Here is a 19,594-nt window from a genome sequence, read left to right on the forward strand (position 1 = left end):
AAATCACCCCAGACTGATGAGACTTCTCACATCAGAATATAAACCAGGTGATACTGTCAGTAAAGGACAAGAGGAACTGCCAATTGTGTCAATCATATTGTCCAGAAGATTTTTATATGGCTTTGGTTTAGCTAAATACAGTTGTAATCCATTTCTGTTGCTAAGCATCTTATTTTTATTAGGCAAGTTACACTATTTGAAATGCAAACAGAATCTGGGTTTTGTAGTGTAGTGCCTGGGAAAAGAAAGGGGGGGCGGGGACTAAATGTCAATGACTTTGGTCAGTTTGAGCTTCCAGAATAGTGTGGTACAGTTTCCTAAATCCACCTTACAAATGAGTCCAGGGAATGACCTGCTTTCATCTTGCAGCCTACTTTATTTTATTGCCATCTCTGTATGTCTTATTTCACATATCTTTCCTGTCAGCTACAGAAAGGCTGAGCTATGGCTATGGCTGCTGAGCTCTGTCTATCCACAGTCATGTGGCTCAGGTGACAACGAAACAAATGGCTCACTCAGATGAGCAAAGGCTCTCCAGAGCAGAGTAATCTATAGGAGAGGGAAACAAAAAGCTATTTAAAATCTTTCCTCATGAGAAGACTCTGGAAATATATTAGACAGTACAAGGAGTCTATGGGTTGCTAAAAATTGCAGCAGGTGACCCAGGGAGGTTTATGTAGAAAATTCTTCTCTGGCAGTTGAAGAAAAGCAGAATGGGTATTTGTCTATCTCAGTGGCTTAAGAATAAGCTTCTCTTAAAACAAGCATAGACTAAATGTACTAGTGTTCTTAGTTGCAAATGAGAAACCAACAGTAGGCTGTTTGAGCAGAAAAGGAATGTTTTTATAGAGGTCAGCAAATGTGACCTGCCATTTATTTCTGTATGGCCCGCAAACTAAGAATAACTTTAAAAGGGTATTTCATGACCCATGAAAATTATATGAAAGTCAAACTTCCATGTCCATAAGTAGAATGTTATTGGAGCACAGGCACACTTATTTGATTATATATTTTCCATAGCTGCTTTCCTGCTATATTGGCAAAACTGAATAGTTGGGACAAAGTCTGTGTGCCCCACAAAACCTAAAGTATTTACTAATGCCTTAGTCAGTTTGGCTGCCATAACAAAATACCATAGACTGGCCTAAACAAAGAAATTTATCTTCTCAAATTCTGGACATGAGAAGTCAAAGATCAAGGTGCCAGCATGGTCAGTTTCTGGTGAGTGTTCTCTCCTGCGGTTGCAGACTTGGTTGCCTTCTTGCTGGTCCTCACATGAAAGAAAGAAAGAAAGAAAGAAAGAAAGAAAGAAAGAAAGAAAGAAAGAAAGAAAGAAAGAAGAAAGAGCAAGATCTCTGGTGTCTCTTCCTATAAGGGCATTAGTCTGGGCCCCACTCTCATTATGCCACCTAAACCTAATTACCTCCCATATCCCAATTTGAAATATCATCATTTTGGGAGTTAGGACTTCAACATATGAATTTTCCAGGGGACACAATTCAGTCCATAATCCATTCTATAAACTATCCCTTTACAGAAAAGTTCTGCTAATCCCTGTATTAAAAGATAGCAGGACACTCACAAATTCTCCTAGAAAGCCAAAGCATCATGCTACACTGTCAGAGGCAACACAGCCAGGAAATTCACAAAATCATATTGAAAACTGGCTCAGGGAGACTCCACTTCCCCCACCCTTAGGTGCTGCTAGTACTTCCAACACCAGGCAGTAGACAGAACTCTAGGAGCCTTAGCACTGCAGCCTCTGTAAACTGGAATGTTGCTCTTTGCACATCACCAGAATAGATGCAGCCAGTGCCTGCTACTTTCACACAAACTTTTGACTTAAAGTCTGGTGGAGATGGAGATGGTTGGCTGGCTCAGTCAGAGAAGCATACAACTCTTGATCTTGGGGTAATAAGTTTGAGCCCCATGTTGGGTATAGAGAATACTTAAATAAATAAATAAACAAACAGACAAATAAACTTGAAATAAATAAGTACTTAAAGTTCTTTGAGAGTGGATCTGTTTACTGTGTTCCAGATCATGTGACTATGTTACCTAGAGCTGCAAGGGAGGCTGAGACAATGAGCATCTGGAGGTGCAGTGATTTTTGCAGTGATGGGGGTAGGGAACCCATCATGTGAGGAATTTCCTAAATATGTAATGGTACTATTTGGTAGCCAGACACAGTGTTAAAATGACTTGTTTCTGCCTTGTTTTCCCTTCACCATTTCCCCTGATGACTATTACTCTTAAATGAACTCTTGTTCTCTTTGGGAAGTATCCCCATGTGGCATCCCAATATTTGACAAGCCTTCATGGATCTAGAGATTGTTCTTGACAAAATGAGAAGTGGGATAAAGTCGGGCTCAGTGATAAGGAACCCTCCTTCAATGGCAAGACATGCTTCTGTCTCTCCCTCCTTTCCTTTCTAAATTCTCTGCACCAGAGATGAGCTGCTATCAGTCTTTACCACTTTGGAATTAGGATTTTTCTCCTCTCTCTGGGCCAGAATTTACTTTGATTCTTTCTGACCAAAACAACACAGACATTTGGGGATAACTAGACCAAAAAAAATCAGGGTTTTGCATTCCCTTTATTCTCTTTAAAATCCCAGGTTAGGTGAATTTCCACTTTGTAGCCAAGGTGGGGTAACAGACACCAGCTTTGACTTTGTGCCCCGAACAACCAAATTTCCTGACTTCCACTAAAATGACAACAACAGTGACAATAACAACAAAAACCCAAACCCACAAAAACCCACATGAAATATATAAAACAATAGGTTTCAAACACTGGACATAAGGCATTGAAAGATACAAGATGAGCCCTATAATCCACGTAACTGGTCCTCACAGAGAGAAAGAATGAGCTTACTGCCTTGGGAGAATTTCTAGGTAGCAGGTACTGGTACAGGTACGGAGATCCTGGGAGGAATATGGCCCACTTCTGGTGCTGAAAGTCCTGGTTGATCAAGAAATCTAGTGTTCCGGGGAGGAAGGAGCTCCACAGAGAGAATTCTGGCAATCTGCAGAGTCCCTTTTGAGTGCTAAGCAGAATACTCATCAGCCCATGTCAGCAAGAGAGCTGTCCAAGGCTGGGGAAAGAGCAATCTTCCGATTGGAAAGAACAGTGCTCATTGGTAACACAGGACCAGGAATTTTGCCTGCTTCCACCAGCTATACTGGTAAACCTCAAAGTTCAGAGGGCATTTAGGAGAGTATAAAGTAAGATCTTAATGGGGAACTGGTCCTACTTAACAGAACTTAGAAGCAAGATAAAAGATACTTAAGCTCTTTCTAGGTAACTTAACTGTATCCCGGAACAAAGTTTAAAATATAAGAATGCAAAAATATCCAGCACCTAAGAGAGTAAAATCACAATATTTGCATCCAGTTAAAACCTACCAGGCATCAAAGAAGCAGGAAAATACAACCATAATAAGTAGAAAAACCAACCAACTGAAATTGATGCAAAACTGACAGGAATTAGTGACAAGACGTTAAAACAGTTATTATTATATTCCAGATGTTCAAAAAGTTAAGCAGATACATGAGAAAAAAAACAAATTTCTAGAGATCAAAAAACATCTGAGATGAAAATTACAGATTAATGGCAGAAGAAAAGATTAATGAACTTGAGACACAGCAATAAAGATGAAACAAGAATGAAAGAAAAGAGGATTATAAAACAACAGAAAGAGAATCAGTGAGACCACTTCAAGCATCCTCATATACATGTAATCAGTGTCCCCAAGTGGGGAGAGGGACAGAAAAATTATTTGAAGAAATTATAGCTGGAAATATTCCAGCTTTTTTGAAAACTATAAATCCACTGATCCAAGAAGCGCAATAAATTCCAAGTACAAGAAATGTGAGGTAAACTACACTAAGATACCTCAGAATCAAATTGCTCAAAATTAGCAACAAAGAGGAAATCTTAAAAAAAAAAAAAGAGAGAGAGAGAGAATCTTAATAGCAGTCAAAGAAGAAAAGACACATTATGCATAGAAAATCAAAGATAAGAATGTTTCCTTATGGGAAACAATGCAAGGATAAGACAGTGGAACAAGATCTTTAAACTGTTGTAAAAAGCATTGAACTATGACCCAGAAATTTATACCCAGCAAAAATATTTTTCAAAAGGTAAGACAGAACAGACTTTTTCAGATATACAAAAACTGAAAGACTTCATCACTAATAGACATACGCTACCATAAATTGTAAAGGAAATCTTTTAGGTAGAAGAAAAGTAACACCAAATTGAAATATGGACCTACATAAGAATGCAGAGCAACAAAAATGGTAACTATGTGAGCAAATATGTAAGATCTGCATTTTTTAAGGTTTTTTTGTTTTGTTTTGTTTTTTGTTTTTGTAAAGTCAATCCTCAACATGGGGCTGGAATTCACGACCCAAGATCCAGTCACATGCTCTAGCAACTGAGCCAGCCAGGCAACCTGTAATATTGTTTTTTAAAAAATTTAAATATCTTTAAAAGATAATTTATGGCTCAAACAAAAATAATAACAATGTATTGGGGGGATTATAACTTATGCATGAGTAAAACATGCAAAAACATTCTTTTTAATTGCATACAAAATATTTGCCAACATGGACCTTAGCATAGGTCTATTTAACAGGTCTCAATACATTTAATAATTTAAATATATTTTCTCTGCCCACAGTGAATTTATATTACTAATCAAAAAGGTCACAAATATTTGGAAATTAAATAACATGCTTCAAAGTAACCCATGGGTCAGAAAAAGAGTCAAAGGAGAAATTAGAAAACTATTTGACTTGGATGTAAATACAACACACCAAAATTTGTAGAGGGCTACTGAAGATGTACTTAGAAGACAATTTATGGCTCCAAATGCCTGTATTAAAATAAAGGACTCAAATGAGTGACTTCACTTTCCACTGTGAGAAACTAGGAAAAGAAGAGCAAATGACACTCAAAGTAGGCCGAAAAACAATAATAATAAAGATCAGAGTGGGAAATCAATGAAATAGAACACAGAAAACCAATAAAGAAAAATCAATGAAACCCAAAGCTGGTTTATCATCCTTATTTGGAAATACAGTCTTGTAAATGGGATTTGCAGAGCTTCTATCTGACAAAGGACTTGCACATAGAATATATTTTTACAAAGCCTTCAAAGATCAATAATAAAAATAAGCAACCCAATTAAAAAAATGATCTGGAGATTCAAACAGACGTGGATGGCAGATAAGCATATTTTAAAAGATGGTCAGCATCATTAGTTATTAGGGAAATGCAAATTAAAACCATAACTAAATACCATGATACATTTACTGAATGGCTAAAATTAAAAAGATTGATCATACCAAGTGTTGACAAGGAGGTGAAAGAACTTGAACTCTTCATACTGCTGGTTGGAAAACGGTTTGGCAGTTTCCTAAAAAGTTAAACATACACCTACCATATGATCCAGACATTCACTCCTAGGTATTAACTTAGAGAAAATAAAGTCTATGTAGACTTATACATGAATGTTCATAGCATCCTCATGTGTAATAGCCCCAAACTGAAAACAACTCACATGTCCATCTATAGGTGAGTGGATAAACAAACTGTGGTATATGTACCCAAGGGAAAACTCCCCAGCAATAGAAAGGAATCAACTGCTGATATACTCAACCACATGGATAAATCCCCAAATAATTACGTTGGGCAAAAACAGCAAACACAAAAGAGTATGTACTGCATGAGTTCATTTATATAATATTCTAGAAATTCAAACTGACGTATAGTTATAGAAAACAGATTAGTGAATGAGGAGATGGGCAGGTACAAGAGGAAAAGATTATAAAAGGGCATGAGGAAACTTTTAGGGGTGATATTTAAACTATCTTGATTGTGGTGATGATTTCTTGGGTATAATTCATACATCAAAACCTATCAAATTGTGCATTTCAACCATATGTTATTTACTGTATGTTAGTCATACCTAACGAAAGTTGAGGTTTAAAAATAATAAATATCAGTTATTTTAAAAAATCAATGTTAGCCAGTCATCACCCATACTGTGTCTGACCTCCTCACTCTTTGAAGTGGGGATTCTTCATTCATCATAATGGTTCATGCCCAGAACTGGTAGTTCTTTTGTGGAGTTTGCTCTGTTCTCTTAGAGCCATGTCTTTGCAAGCCATCCAAGGTGATAGGAACGGGTGGGGGCCATGATGTTGAGCTTTTGTATTTCTCTCTTCAAGGCAGAAATTGAGGACCCTTGGGGTCTTCCAATCACAATTTTCTTATCTCATTTGAGTGGCTGCAGGCAGGTTTCTTAGTTTTATTTTACAGAAACGTAAAAAACAAGCATGATTCCTAAACAAAGTAAGATATTTGAAGATGTTCTTGTCCCTCGATGCAGATATAAAGCCCTATCTCGTGAGAAAGGACACAAAGATTCATACGTGCCTTGCTTGAGAACAAGAGATGTCTCAGTTTGGTAATCTCATCTGCTTCCCATGAGAAAAAAGAATTTTTACAATGAAGTGTCAGAGGGTCTTCAGTCCCCATGGAAGGGATTTTCCTGAGGGGATCCCTTAACAATCTTCCTGTGTATTTAAGCCAATATCTTCTACCTCCTGGGGTACTTTGCCTTACCTCTAACTGTGGAATAAAAGGTTTTGTCTTATTAAGAGATTCTGAGGCATGGGGAGAATGGAAAGTATTTTGGTTGGTGGGGGATGAAGTCACATGGTTGCATTCTTCCCTGGATATGATGAAATCATAGGGGAGAAACACTCAAGGTAAAGTACTGTCAACTACCATATTCCAGAGATCATTAGCTTTCCTGAAGCATTCAGTGACTGGAGCAGATAAACTGCTGGCAATAGATGGTAAGGACCATAAAGCAAATGGGTTCAACTTTGTAGGCCTTATTTCTCCATTCTTTCTTTTCTGGATTTGTGGGTGCCCCTTTAGCCCCCTTCCCTAGCAAAATTTCCCAAACCTTGGCTGCCTCCCAAGCTTCAGAGACCATCAGGCATGATGGTGATAGACACCATCACCTCTAACCCATCAGGCCAAGTGGCAGGCTACTCTGCAATGTGATGTGTGTGTGTCCAAAGGGCTCCCACCCAACAAACTTCCCTTCCTTTAGGATGATTCGAGCATTCTTTCCAGTCTTCTGCACACGTGGACTATGTGAGAGGAATCCTCAAGGAGGAATTATTCAGGATTGCAGACGTTCCTCCTGGCAAGTTTCCCTGACAGGGAAAACTGATTGGACTCTGGCCTCAATCAGCTGGATGGGGCTGGGATGTGTTTTGCATGCCCGGGTTCCCAGGATATGGGTTCCTGCTTTGTGAGAGTGAGGAACTGAGGGTCAGCTTTACGGCTGGGGATGTGTGTGAAAAAATAGTGTGTGCATTTTGTATTGTGCCTGAAAATTACTATGGAACTCTAGGGAGACCCTCAAAAATGAATAAAAAGACCATTTGGTCTTTTAGTAAATGTAAGCTCTCCTCATAGGAAGCACCTCAGAGAATATTTTCAAAGGTAAGATCTGAATAAAGTGAAAAGTGTTACTTTTATCTCTATTACTTGATGGGCAACACTAAGCTATTCTATTCTTTAAGGCCTAGTAATCAGTCCCAGAAATTATCTGAGTACAGGAATACTTTAAGTGGACATAAAACATTAAAATAAACTACATCGATCAACTTTCAGCAAAACCCAACTCAACATTTTGTTCCCCCTCAAAAAGTACCTAGTAAATCAGTTTGAACAAAAATGAACCCCAGATGTAATTCAATTGAGAAATAAGTACATAAACATGAAAAATATTCAACAATAAAAAAGGAGACTACAATAAAAGTAGTTTCTTATCTAATCTCTGTCCCTTGTTACCCTGTCCCCTCCATGGAGCATTGTTAACAATTACTTAATTTATACATGCTGTTGATATATACATTGTGTGTATACATAGATACAAACACACATACACAGAGCAGATAGATAAGTAGATAGATATATAGGTATCTCTTATCTCCTTTTTTATTATTGTCTTCAAACTTATAGAAGAATTTATTTATTTATTTTAAGATTTTTTTATTTTATTTATTCATAGAGACACACAGAGAGAGGCAGAGACACAGGCAGAGGGAGAAGCAAGCTCCATGCAGGGAGCCCGACGTGGGATTCGATCCAGGGTCTCCAGGATCACGCCCTAGGCTGCAGGCGGCGCTAAACCGCTGCGCCACCGGGGCTGCCCCTTATAGAAGAATTTAATGCATCAATGACAGACAAAGATTACAACTAACATGAACATTGTTTTATCAGGCATGGTACCGGAACAGGCGGCATGCTCATATTGGGGAAATTGAGTAGAGTTTAGTAAAGTAACGATTTTCCAAGTTGCAAGCAGGTTTAAGGAAAACAATAAAGTATAATGCAGTATTCAATGGCTTATCCAGGTTTTGTGGTGTCTAAGGCATACTCAATTTTTAAAACCTTCTTTAAGAAAAGGAATGCAAAATAATTGATGCAAAAACAATTTAGAGGTTAAGATGAGAAAGAAAGCATATCAAATCACAAACCTATAAAACTACAAATACCACATGTCACAAAAGCTAGATAATACCATCCTCATATCACTATTAAACGTATCACATCTCTTTCATATTCTTTTTGGTTTTTGTTTTGCTACATGCTCTTTGATTGCCACTTCATATGGCATTGACATTATCCTCTATGGAAAGAACAGAAAGCTAATTTAGTCTTTCCTCTAACAAGTCTCTTTCTGGATTCTCTACCCTGTTCAGTTGGTCCATGAATTCCTCCCTATGAAAACAGTCCAGTGTCACAATTGGAAAAATAATTTATAGCACATGTCCTGCCAAGCATTGCTCAGAGATGCTTTTTTTTTTTTTTTTTAAGTGCAAAGGCCAAGGCATTTTATAAAGCTAAGGAAATTTAGTCCACCTTCCATGCCTAAGAATGATTTTATCACTCTTATCCCTTCAGGATAAAATCTAAACTTTTCTGCATGACAAATAAGGCTTCTTATCCTCCCATTCCTTCTTACCAATCTGGCCTCATCCCTTATCACCTCCTTTCTACCACCTCCACCTGTTCTTTACGGCATATTGCAGTAACACTCAGCTATCTATTGCTCAAGAACATGCTATGCTCAGTCCCATTCCTGAGCATTTGCACGCAATGTTCTCTCTGCTTGGAATATCCTCCTGAGCTTGTCCACCTGGCAAACCTACCCCATGCCTTCCAGTCACAGATGAAATGCTATTCCCTCGGTACAGCTTTTTTTGACTCCCTCAGACACATGTCAGGTTTTCTTCTCCTTTGTCACTATCCCATTGATACAATTTTCTTATCCTCATCCATAACTTTCTGGAGGTCACAGCCAGAGACTTCTCATCTTTGTATCCAGGTACCCACCACGGGGCCTGGCATGCAGTAGGCATTCAATGACTGTGTTTTCAATGAATGAATGAACACTGAGCAAACTTCTTTATGCCTAGCACTGTGTTAAAATGTTATCTCACTTTTTGTTCATAACAACCTTATGAAGAAGTATCATTATTCTTATTTTACAGATGAAGAAACTGATGCTCAGTGAGTTTAAATAATTTGCCCATAGCTACTTCAACCCAGTTCTGACGCCAAAAATTTATGTTGTTTCCTACATTATGCTATTCCCCTTACAGGTAAATTGTGCAATTTTGGTAGTACTTATGCTAGCTGCGAATGGCATGCTGATCCAACTTTTTTTGAAATAATGTACTGTTCTTCATTCCTTGAGAGATCAAAACCCCATTATGTTTCTGACCCACCCACCCCTGCTGAAATTGTTCTTCTTTCAAGGTCAACAAGTGATCTTTTTACTGCTGAATCCAATGATCACTTTTATCTTTTTGACTCTCAATAGTTTTCTACAAAGTTGACTCTACCTTCATTCTGGAAATAAGTTTCTCTCTTGGCTTTTGTGACATTCTTTCGGGTTTTTTTTTTTTTTTCTTACCTCAGTGGGCACTCTGTCTCAATTCCCTTTTCTGACTCTTCTCTTACCTACCTCTAAATACTAGACTCCTTAGAATGAGGTCTTGAACTGGCCCCTCTTCTCTGCCCACTCACTGCCCTAAGTGGACTCATCCAGTCCCAGGAAAGTAGATAGGATCCGTACGCTGCTTGCCAATAGCCTATCTTCAGTCCAGTTTTCTGCTTACACTCATGAGTCCAACAAACGACTTGATGTCTCTACTCAATTGCTTCAGTTTATGCCCTCAGTTTTCATTGGCATCTCTTAGTTTCTCCCCTCAAAGATGTCCCTCTCCCAGTGGTACAATTACTATTTGCTATGTGACAAACCATTTCAAATCTTTTTTTTTTTAATTTTTTTATTTATTTATGATAGAGAGAGAGAGAGAGAGGCAGAGACACAGGCAGAGGAAGAAGCAGGCTCCATGCACCGGGAGCCCGACGTGGGATTCGATCCCGGGTCTCCAGGATCGCGCCCTGGGCCAAAGGCAAGCGCCAAACCGCTGCGCCACCCAGGGATCCCCATTAATAAACTTTATTTATGATAGTCACACACGGAGAGAGAGAGAGAAAGAGGCAGAGACATCATTTCAAATCTTAATAGGTTAGGAATTCAGACAGGACACAGCAGAAATGACTTATCTCTGAATAAAAATATCTTGGGACCTCAGCTGGAAAGACTGAGACTGAGGGTGACTTAATAACGCAGGGCTGAAATTATCTGGAGACATCTTTTACACATCTGATTGCTGATCCTGGCTGTGAGTTGGGACCTCAGCTAGGACTGTTAACTGGAACACTTACACATGGCCCCTTTATGTGCCTAGGTTCCTTCACAGCCTAGAGAAGCCTCAGTGTAGGTGGACTTACATGGTGGATCAAGCAAAGTTCCAGCAGAGAAGGTATGATTTTTTATGGTCTAAATTCAGAAGTCCCAGCTTCAATTCCACTGTTACTCTATTGGGAGAAGTAGTCATAAGCCCGCCCGAACTCAAGGAGAAGGGATGTAGACCCCACTTCTCAGTAGGATAAATAAATAGATATCACTTGCATCTCCTAACTGGTCTCACTACTTCCATTTTTGTTCTATTTCAATATACTTTCTTTTAAAAAAATATTTTATTTATTTGAGAGAGAGAGAGAGAGAGACTGCACATGCACCAGAAAGAGAGTACAAGTGAGGTGAGGGGCAGAGGGAGAAGCAGACATCCCGTTGAGCAGGGAACCTGATGCGGGGCTTGATCCCAGGACCCAGGATCATGACCTAAGGCTGAGGGCAGTCGCTTAACTGACTGAGCCATCCAGGTGCCCCTCCAATATACTTTCAATATAATAGTAAAGTGATCTTACTAAAATGTCCAATCTTTTTCTCCTGCTTGAAAACCATCAATGATTTCCTATAACCACTAATTATAGCGAACTTTATTTATTTTAGTGAACTTTTTATTCACTCTCTCATCACCCTCAGAGCTCATTTACAATCTGTAAGTATAATACTTATTTGTGTACCTGTTTATTTTGGGACTTCTCCATTAGAATGTAAACTCCATGAGGGTCTTTTTAACTGATTTATCTTCAGCACCCACACTGCTTGGCATATAGTAAGTGCTGAGAAAAAAAAATTGTGGAATATAATAAATGGATAGGTGATGGATGGATGATCTATTTATCCAATGGCAGCGAAAAGAAAACAAATTTCTTCCTGAGTGCCTTTTTGGTCAAGAAGAAATGATAATTTCCTTAAGAAGTCCTCCCCCCATGAGAGCCAGTCCAGTTCCTTGCCTTCTGAGATTCCCAAACTTCATGAGATTCCAGACATCAGATCCAGTCCTAGAATGTACCTGGCATCTTGGGCCACACTCTGTCCCTAGAGGAGGTAGGCTTGTCAAATGATCAAAGCAATATATCCCCTGCTCTCTCTTAGAGGTATGGACATTATTTAACCATGCTGGCTTTTGGAGCTCAGAGAGATCTGTAATAGGTTTCCTAATATCCCCATTTTTTGTTGTTGTTGTTGTTGTTCAGGTAGCCTTTTAAAGCCAGGCCTGACCATCCACTTTTAGATCATCATCTTTGCAAACATTTTGTAATCCCAAACATTCAAAGACAGAGACACAATGGTTTCCAAATACTTTGAATTCATTACAATACCACATCTATGCATTTTAGTCCCTATTCCTCTAAGAGCTATAGGCATTTTTTGATTTTCCCAAACTAACTAAAGAGAATCAGAATGAAGTAATTTTGAAAGCATTTTTTTGAGAATTTTGTCTATTTCTTTAAGCTTAGTAAACAGCTTTAGGTGTCAAAAGACCAGCACTCCAAATCACCCATCTAAAGGCTTTTTGACAATCACATTCAGTACTAAAGGTTGGTTTACCATTTCATTTGGCCTTATCACGATGTTATTTTTTTTTCCCTTTTATTCACACTGGATCTTCAGCCAAGGAAATGTACTTCCAGTTTCCATTCAAGGAAGATTTTGTTTTTATTGTTTTTGCTGCACTTCTTTTTCTTTATTTTTTTCTTACCTTATGATAGCTTGCTATGTTCTCTCTATAGTTTACTCTTAAAACAGTATTTAGGCTTTTTACAACTTGCTACCTTTATTGATAACAAAATGGAAGCTTATTTGTCTCTTCCCTTTGAATCTCAGGAAGGATTTGTCAAGTGTGATGTTTAAAAAAAAAAAAAACCCAACAAACCAACTGTATCTGTTTGGCAAAGATTCACTGCTGCATTTGTGATTCTCCTCTCTAGTACTTTTCCTGGGACTGACAGTTTTTTGGTCTATTTCACTGGCTGCTGTTAACATGTTCCCCTACACTGTCTCATTCCCAATGGTTTGGTAGCAAGTCTGCGATGAATGAGTCTGGTGAACTGGAAAATAGAGTTAACATCTGGATCCCTCCACATTCTCCCTTGACCCATGTATAGGCTACTTCTTATCCTTAACCCTTGCAAAGAGCCAGGCAACTACTCTAATACCTATTCATTTATCTACAAGTGGAGACTGTGAAACCTTTATGAATGCAAAACATGGCTGCCATATGTGGGACTTTTCTCCCCTACATTTTCTCCTTGGAGAGTTTAAGATTTAACTCTCTGATATTTAAAGGATAGTTTTATGGTGAGGAAAAAGAGAGAGTGAATGTTAATGAGCAACATTTTTTTATCAATTCTCTCAGGCTTTACCCAAACCATTCAACTATCTTATTTCTAAGAAGAATTCTACAAAGTCTTTTCAGATGGAAATCCTTTGGACTGGTGCCTTCCAGACCAACCTTGAGAACAATTTAATGTGGCTGGGTTTTTATTGTTTTCAGTGCCTTCAAAGAAAGGCAAATATTTACTACATCTGATACTTTGTCTCTAGTCAACTGATTTTCTAAAAAGACAGGGTCTTTTTGAGCACTTTATTTTCTTCTAAGTACTCTGAAAAGTATTCTGTTTTGCAGTGCACTTCGTAATGTTCCATCTGTTCTGATTTTTCAGAGGCTTTTTTTTTAATCTCCTCAGAAAATTCAATGAAAAAAGGTAAAGGCTTTACTGCCAGTAAATTTTTGTTTCTCTTCTTTCTGGGAAAGAGCCAGTTTGAGTTTAAAAATAGACTTGAGAAATGTCTACAGCTTGAGATTCATTCAATCCACTAATATTTGCTCTAGAATAATAAGGAGATTTGATACATCTGAACTAAAATGATCCCCATATTTGTCACCTTTCCATTTCACATCAAATTAAACACCATAGCAGCCTTCTGTCAAAGCAAATTCCATTATGTTAACCACCCCCTCTCTCTTATTTTTAATTTATCCTGAAAAATGTGAAGTCGGCTGTATAGGTCATTCTAGTGTCCTATGTTAAACATTTATCAATTGATGGTATTTATTATTAATTTCCAATAGCAGTTACTGTGGTCCTAGTATCAGATAGCCACTGGAATAAAAATATTGGGGCGATAAAAAGAATGGCTTAATTTTAAAGTTTTTTTTTTCTTTTTAAATCAGCATTATTGAGGAATAATTGACTACAGTAAAATTCACAAAATTTAAGCGTACAATCAATTAATTCTCATAAGTACATATATTTGTTTGTTTGTTTTTTTAATTTTTATTTATTTATGATAGTCACACAGAGAGAGAGAGAGAGAGGCAGAGATACAGGCAGAGGGAGAAGCAGGCTCCATGCACCGGGAGCCTGACGTGGGATTCGATCCCGGGTCTCCAGGATCGCGCTCTGGGCCAAAGGCAGGCGCCAAACCACTGCGCCACCCAGGGATCCCCATATATTTGTTTAATAACCCTCACAACTGGGGTTACTGTGTGGCGCAGTCAGTTGAGCATCCAACTCTTGGTTTCAGCTGGGGTTGTGATCTCAGGGTAATGAGATTGAGCCCTGCATGGAGCATAGAGCTCCATGCAGAGTCTGCTTGGGATTCTCTCTCCCTTTCCTTCTGGCCACAATCCTCCTCCCCCATACTCTCTCTTTCTCTCAAATTAATAAATCTTTTTTTTTTTAAGTTCAAGTTCTTTTTTTTTTTTTAAGATTTTATTTTATTTATTCATGAGACACACAGAGAGAGAGAGAGGCAGAGACATAGGCAGAGGGAGAAACAGACTCCATGCAGGGAGCCTGATGTGGGACTTGATCCCGGGACTCTTGGATCACGCCTTGGGCCAAAGGCAGGTGCTAAACCACTGAGCCACCCAGGCGGCCCTAAATAAATCTTAAACAAAACAAAAAAACCCCTCACAATTATGGCATAGGACATTTCCATCAAAGCTAAAAGATTCCCTCCTGCCCCTGTGCAATTCCCTTCCTATCTTTGGGACCAGCCAACCACTAATCTGCTTTCAGTAATTCTAGTTTTGACCTGCCCAGTATGTTACATAAATGAAATTATAGTGTGTGGTCTTTCAGATCTGCCTTCTTTTTCTTAGCATAATGCTTTTGGGATTCATTCATGTTATGTCTATGAGTAGTATGTTCCTTTTAAATTCGGAGTAGTAGTATTCTACTGTATAGACATAGAATATATTATCTATTCATTCATTAGCTGGTGAACATTTGGGTGAATCCAGTTTTTGATGATTATAAACAAAGTTGTTAGGAATACTCAAGTACAAGTCTTTGAGTGAAGTACATTTTCATTTCTGTTGAGTGAATATCTAGGAGTGGGATTGCTGGATCAAATAGTAAGTCTAGGGATCCCTGGGTGGCGCAGCGGTTTGGCGCCTGCCTTTGGCCCAGGGCGCGATCCTGGAGACCCGGGATCGAATCCCACATCAGGCTCCCAGTGCATGGAGCCTGCTTCTCCCTCTGCCTGTGTCTCTGCCTCTCTCTCTCTCTCTGTGACTATCATAAATAAATAAAAATTTAAAAAAAAAAAACAAAAAACAAAAAACAAATAGTAAGTCTAGGGATCCCTGGGTGGCTCAGTGGTTTAGCGCCTGCCTTTGGCCCAGGGCATGATCCTGGAGTCCTGGGATTGAGTCCCACATCGGGCTCCCTGCATGGAGCCTTCTTCTCCCTCTGCCTGTGTCTCTGCCTCTCTCTCTGTGTCTCTCATGAATAAATAAATAAAATATTTTTTAAAAAATGGTAAGTCTATGTTTAATTTTCTAAGAAACAGCTATATTGCATTCCATAGTGGATGTACAATTTTACATTCCCACCAGCAATGTACAAACATTGTAGTCATGCCACATTCTTGACAATACTTGGTATTGCCAGTGTTTTTAAATTTTAGCCTAAATTTTAGTGCCTGTGTAGTGGTATTTTATTGCCATTTTAATTTGCATTTCCCTAATGACTAATGGTATTAAACATCTTTTGATGCACTTATTTGCTATGTTCTTCTTCAGTGACATGTCCTCAATTTTTTTGCCTTAAAAAAAAAAAACTGAGGTTTAAGAGTTCCTTATTCTGTGTATAAGCCCTTTATCAGATTTATATTTTAGAAATATTTTCATCTAAAAGAATGATAGAATTTAGCTAAGTCAGAGGATCTCTGATTAGCTGGTAAATCTAAAATTGTGGCTTCTTGAATTTCTAATGTCAAATGAAAGTTCTAGATATTAACACATTGACACTTTGATATAGACTTATGAACAATGTCAAAAAACTTATATAATAAGATGCTTTTATTCTTTGCCCTAGGAGCAATTCATCTATGCTTATAAAATCAATTCTGAAGTTGCTGTGGGTAAATTCCCATATAAAATGTTTCCAGAGTAAAGTAAATATTCCCCACAGTGGGGATGAACTTAAGTTATGGCAACTCTAATGCTTACAGGAAAAGTAGAGTGTACTCTACGAAGAGAGGCAGATAAAGGACACTTAGGCAAGTTCCTGTATGTGTCCTCTTCTGGTTTTTATCTTACTTTCCTTAAAACATATTTTCCTTCTTTTTCTTAGTAACTTTTAATCTTTATAATTTCAAACTTACAGAAAAGTGACAAGAATAATACAAGAAACTCCTAAATAATCTTTATCCAAGTTCACCAGTTTTTACATTTTGCCCTAACTTACATCTAATTTTTTAAATATTTCATAAAAAAATAAGGCTTAGGTTTTTCTGATATTTTTATTTCCATTTATCTTTAACCTAAGTGGTAGAAAAAGTAGTAATTAACATTCCAGTTTAATGTCCTGGAAGAGGGTAGCCCTGGTGGTTCAGCGGTTTAGCGCTGCCTTCAGCCCAGGGTGTGATCCTGGAGACCCGGAATCGAGTCCCATGTAGGGCTCCCTGCATGCTCCCTGCATGGAGCCTGCTTCTCCCTCTGCCTCTCTCTCTCTCTCTCTTTCAATCTCTCTCTCTCTCATGAATAAATAAATAAAATCTTAAAAAATATATATATCCTGGAAGACAGAGACACAAAGAATCCTGTCACAGAAGTTTGGAGACCCAGCACTATCTATAGCCACCATATGAAGCCAACCACCATTCACCTCTGTAGGCTAGCTTTGCAGCCCATTTCCTGACCTCTTTCTGGTATCATTGGCTCCCACCAAAAGCTCTTGTACTTGACTCTTAGTTTTGATAACTGATACTGTTTTTATTAACCTAATATCTTTTTATAATAGTAATTTTTAAAAAAGATTATTTATTTATTCATGAGAGACACAGAGAGGCAGAGACATAGGCAGAGGGAGAAGCAGGCTCCATGCAGGGAGCCCGATGTGGGGCTCGGTCCTGGGTCTCCAGGATCAGGCCCTTATCTGAAAGCAGACACTCAACTGCTGAGCCACCAAGGCATCCCTAACCTAATCCTTTATGTATCCTCTACCATTGGTAAAGCCAACCCAATTCAACCCACCAGGGACCTTAACCCCGGTATGCTGCTTTCTTAAGCACTGACAGCAGGCAAGGTGTCCAAGCAAAACTAGTGATACTAGGTGTCCCAGCACTGAGAATCAGAGAAGACACATTAGTACTGAAAGAACCTTGAGATCATTCAGTACAACTTGCTCATCTTCAGATGAAGACATTGACGCCTAAGTGATTTAATATTTTATCTGAGGTCACAAGTAAGTTAGTAGCAAAGGCATGACTAAAATTCTGGTTTCATGCTTTTTTTCAACAATATAATGCTGCTTCAAATAGTTATTACTACTAATAATTAATTTTCAGGTAAAAAATTCATATATTTGCTCATGGAGTTAACATATATTTATTGAGCATTTATAATGTGGTAGGCACTAGGTATAGAAGATACTTAATGTGCCTTCTCAGAGCTTACTGTCTAGCAGAGAAATAGATTATTAAAAAGTAATTATGTGAGGAGGCTGGGTGGCTCAGTCAGTTAAACAACTGATATTGGGTTCAGGTCATGATCTTGGGATCCTGGATTAACCCTGCCTCAGGCTCAGTACTCAGTGTAGAGTCTGGTTGTCTCTCTCTCTCTGGTCCTCCCCCAGCTCTCTCTCTCTCTCTCAAACACACACAAACACACAGACTCCCTCTCTCTCTTACATAAATAAATAAATAAATAAATAAATAAATAAATAAATGAAATCTTTTTTAAAAAGGTAATTACACACAGCAGAAAACAGTACAGAAGTTCCTCAAAAAATTCAAAGCAGCTCCACTTCTGGAATTCAAAGCAGGGATTTGAACAGCTACCTGTACACTGTATTAGTCAATTCAAGCTGATGTAACAAAATACCACAGACTGGGTGACTTAAACAACAGAAATATGTTTTCTCTCTTTTCTCTTAAAAGAGAAGTCCAAGACCAGGGTGGTTTCAAGGTGCATTTCTGGTGATGTCTGTCTTTCTAGCTTGTAGATAGCTGCCTTTTTGCTGTGTCCTCATTTAGCCTCTTCTCTGAGTATGCAGACAGATCAAACTCTGATCTCTTTCTCTGCTCTTAAGGACAACAGCCCTATGATTAAAGTCCCACCCTTATGATGTCGTTTGGCTCAGGACATTATCTTGGGGTCCTAGGATCAAGCCCTCTGTTGGGCTCCATGCTCAGCTGGAAATCTGCTTCTCCCTCTCCTTATGCCCCTTCCCCCACTCATGCTCGCACTCTCATTCTCTCTAATAAATAAATCTTTATATTCAGTGAAAGAAGCCAGACACCAAAGGATAGATATTAAATGATTCCACATATATGAAGTATCTAGTGTACCCAAATTCATGGAGACAGAGAGCAGAACAGTGATTTTCAAAGGCTGAAGAGAAAAGAAAATGGAGAGTTATTGTTTGATGGGTACTGGGTTTCAGTTTAGGATGATGGAAAAGTTGTGGAGGTAGATGGTGGTGATGGTTGCACAACAATGTAAATGTACTCAATGCCACCGAACTATACACTTAAAATAGTTAAATATAAGTTCAATGATATGTATACTTTACCACAATAAAACAAAAAAATAATTCTGACTTCACTATCTGTCCATACTATGGAGAAACTGGATTTAGTCTTTTCACTTAAAATTGAGAAACAAACAAAACAAAAACAAAAACAAAAACAAAAAACCCTACCAGTGAAGGGTACTACCCCTTTATTACAGACAGAAAATCTGAGGCTTAGATACATTTACAGCGTGCCCGTTATCATAAAATGAGTAAGCATCAGAGCTGTCTCTGTAATCATAGGCATTCCTGAGTATAGAACCTGAGTTCCTTCCATTGCACTAAGAAAGGTTCAAGCCAACAATAAAAATTTTTTTAAAAAAAGGAAAAACAGGAAATAAATAAATAAATAAATAAATAAATAAAGTTGAGAAACAAGTGCTCACTTTGGCAGCACATATACTAAAATTAGAACAATAGAGAGATTAGCATGGCCCCATGAAAGGATGACAGACAAATTCGTGATGTGTTCCATTAAAAACAAAATTGAGAAAAAAATAAAATAAAATAAAAATAAAAATAAAAAAAATAAAAACAAAATTGAGGCTTCTGGGTGGCCTTTGCCTTTGCCCCAGGCCATAATATCCAGGTCCTGGGATCAAGCCTCACATCAGGATCCCCACTCAGCAGGAAGTCTCCTTCTCCCTTTACCTCTGCCCTTCCCCACTATCCCACTCCCACCCCCCACCCCCACCCCACTCCC

General features: G+C 38.4%; 1 long non-coding RNA gene and 1 other non-coding gene across 2 annotated transcripts in view; one reads left to right on the plus strand and one right to left on the minus strand.

The window, feature by feature from the left end:
* Positions 1 to 3,000, minus strand: part of LOC121471987 — a 91,992-nt gene extending 88,992 nt beyond the window's left edge. The window contains exon 1 of the long non-coding RNA XR_005982746.1: positions 2,878 to 3,000. This is a non-coding gene — a long non-coding RNA (uncharacterized LOC121471987). The remainder of the gene's footprint in view (positions 1 to 2,877) is intronic.
* A 16,269-nt stretch (positions 3,001 to 19,269) lies between these two features.
* Positions 19,270 to 19,372, plus strand: LOC121472390. The gene has a single exon (XR_005982875.1). It is a non-coding gene; the product is annotated as a U6 spliceosomal RNA (small nuclear RNA).
* Positions 19,373 to 19,594: the final 222 nt, after the last annotated feature.

The sequence above is a fragment of the Vulpes lagopus genome, chromosome 11, assembly GCF_018345385.1.
Source record: "Vulpes lagopus strain Blue_001 chromosome 11, ASM1834538v1, whole genome shotgun sequence".
Lineage (NCBI taxonomy): Eukaryota > Metazoa > Chordata > Mammalia > Carnivora > Canidae > Vulpes > Vulpes lagopus.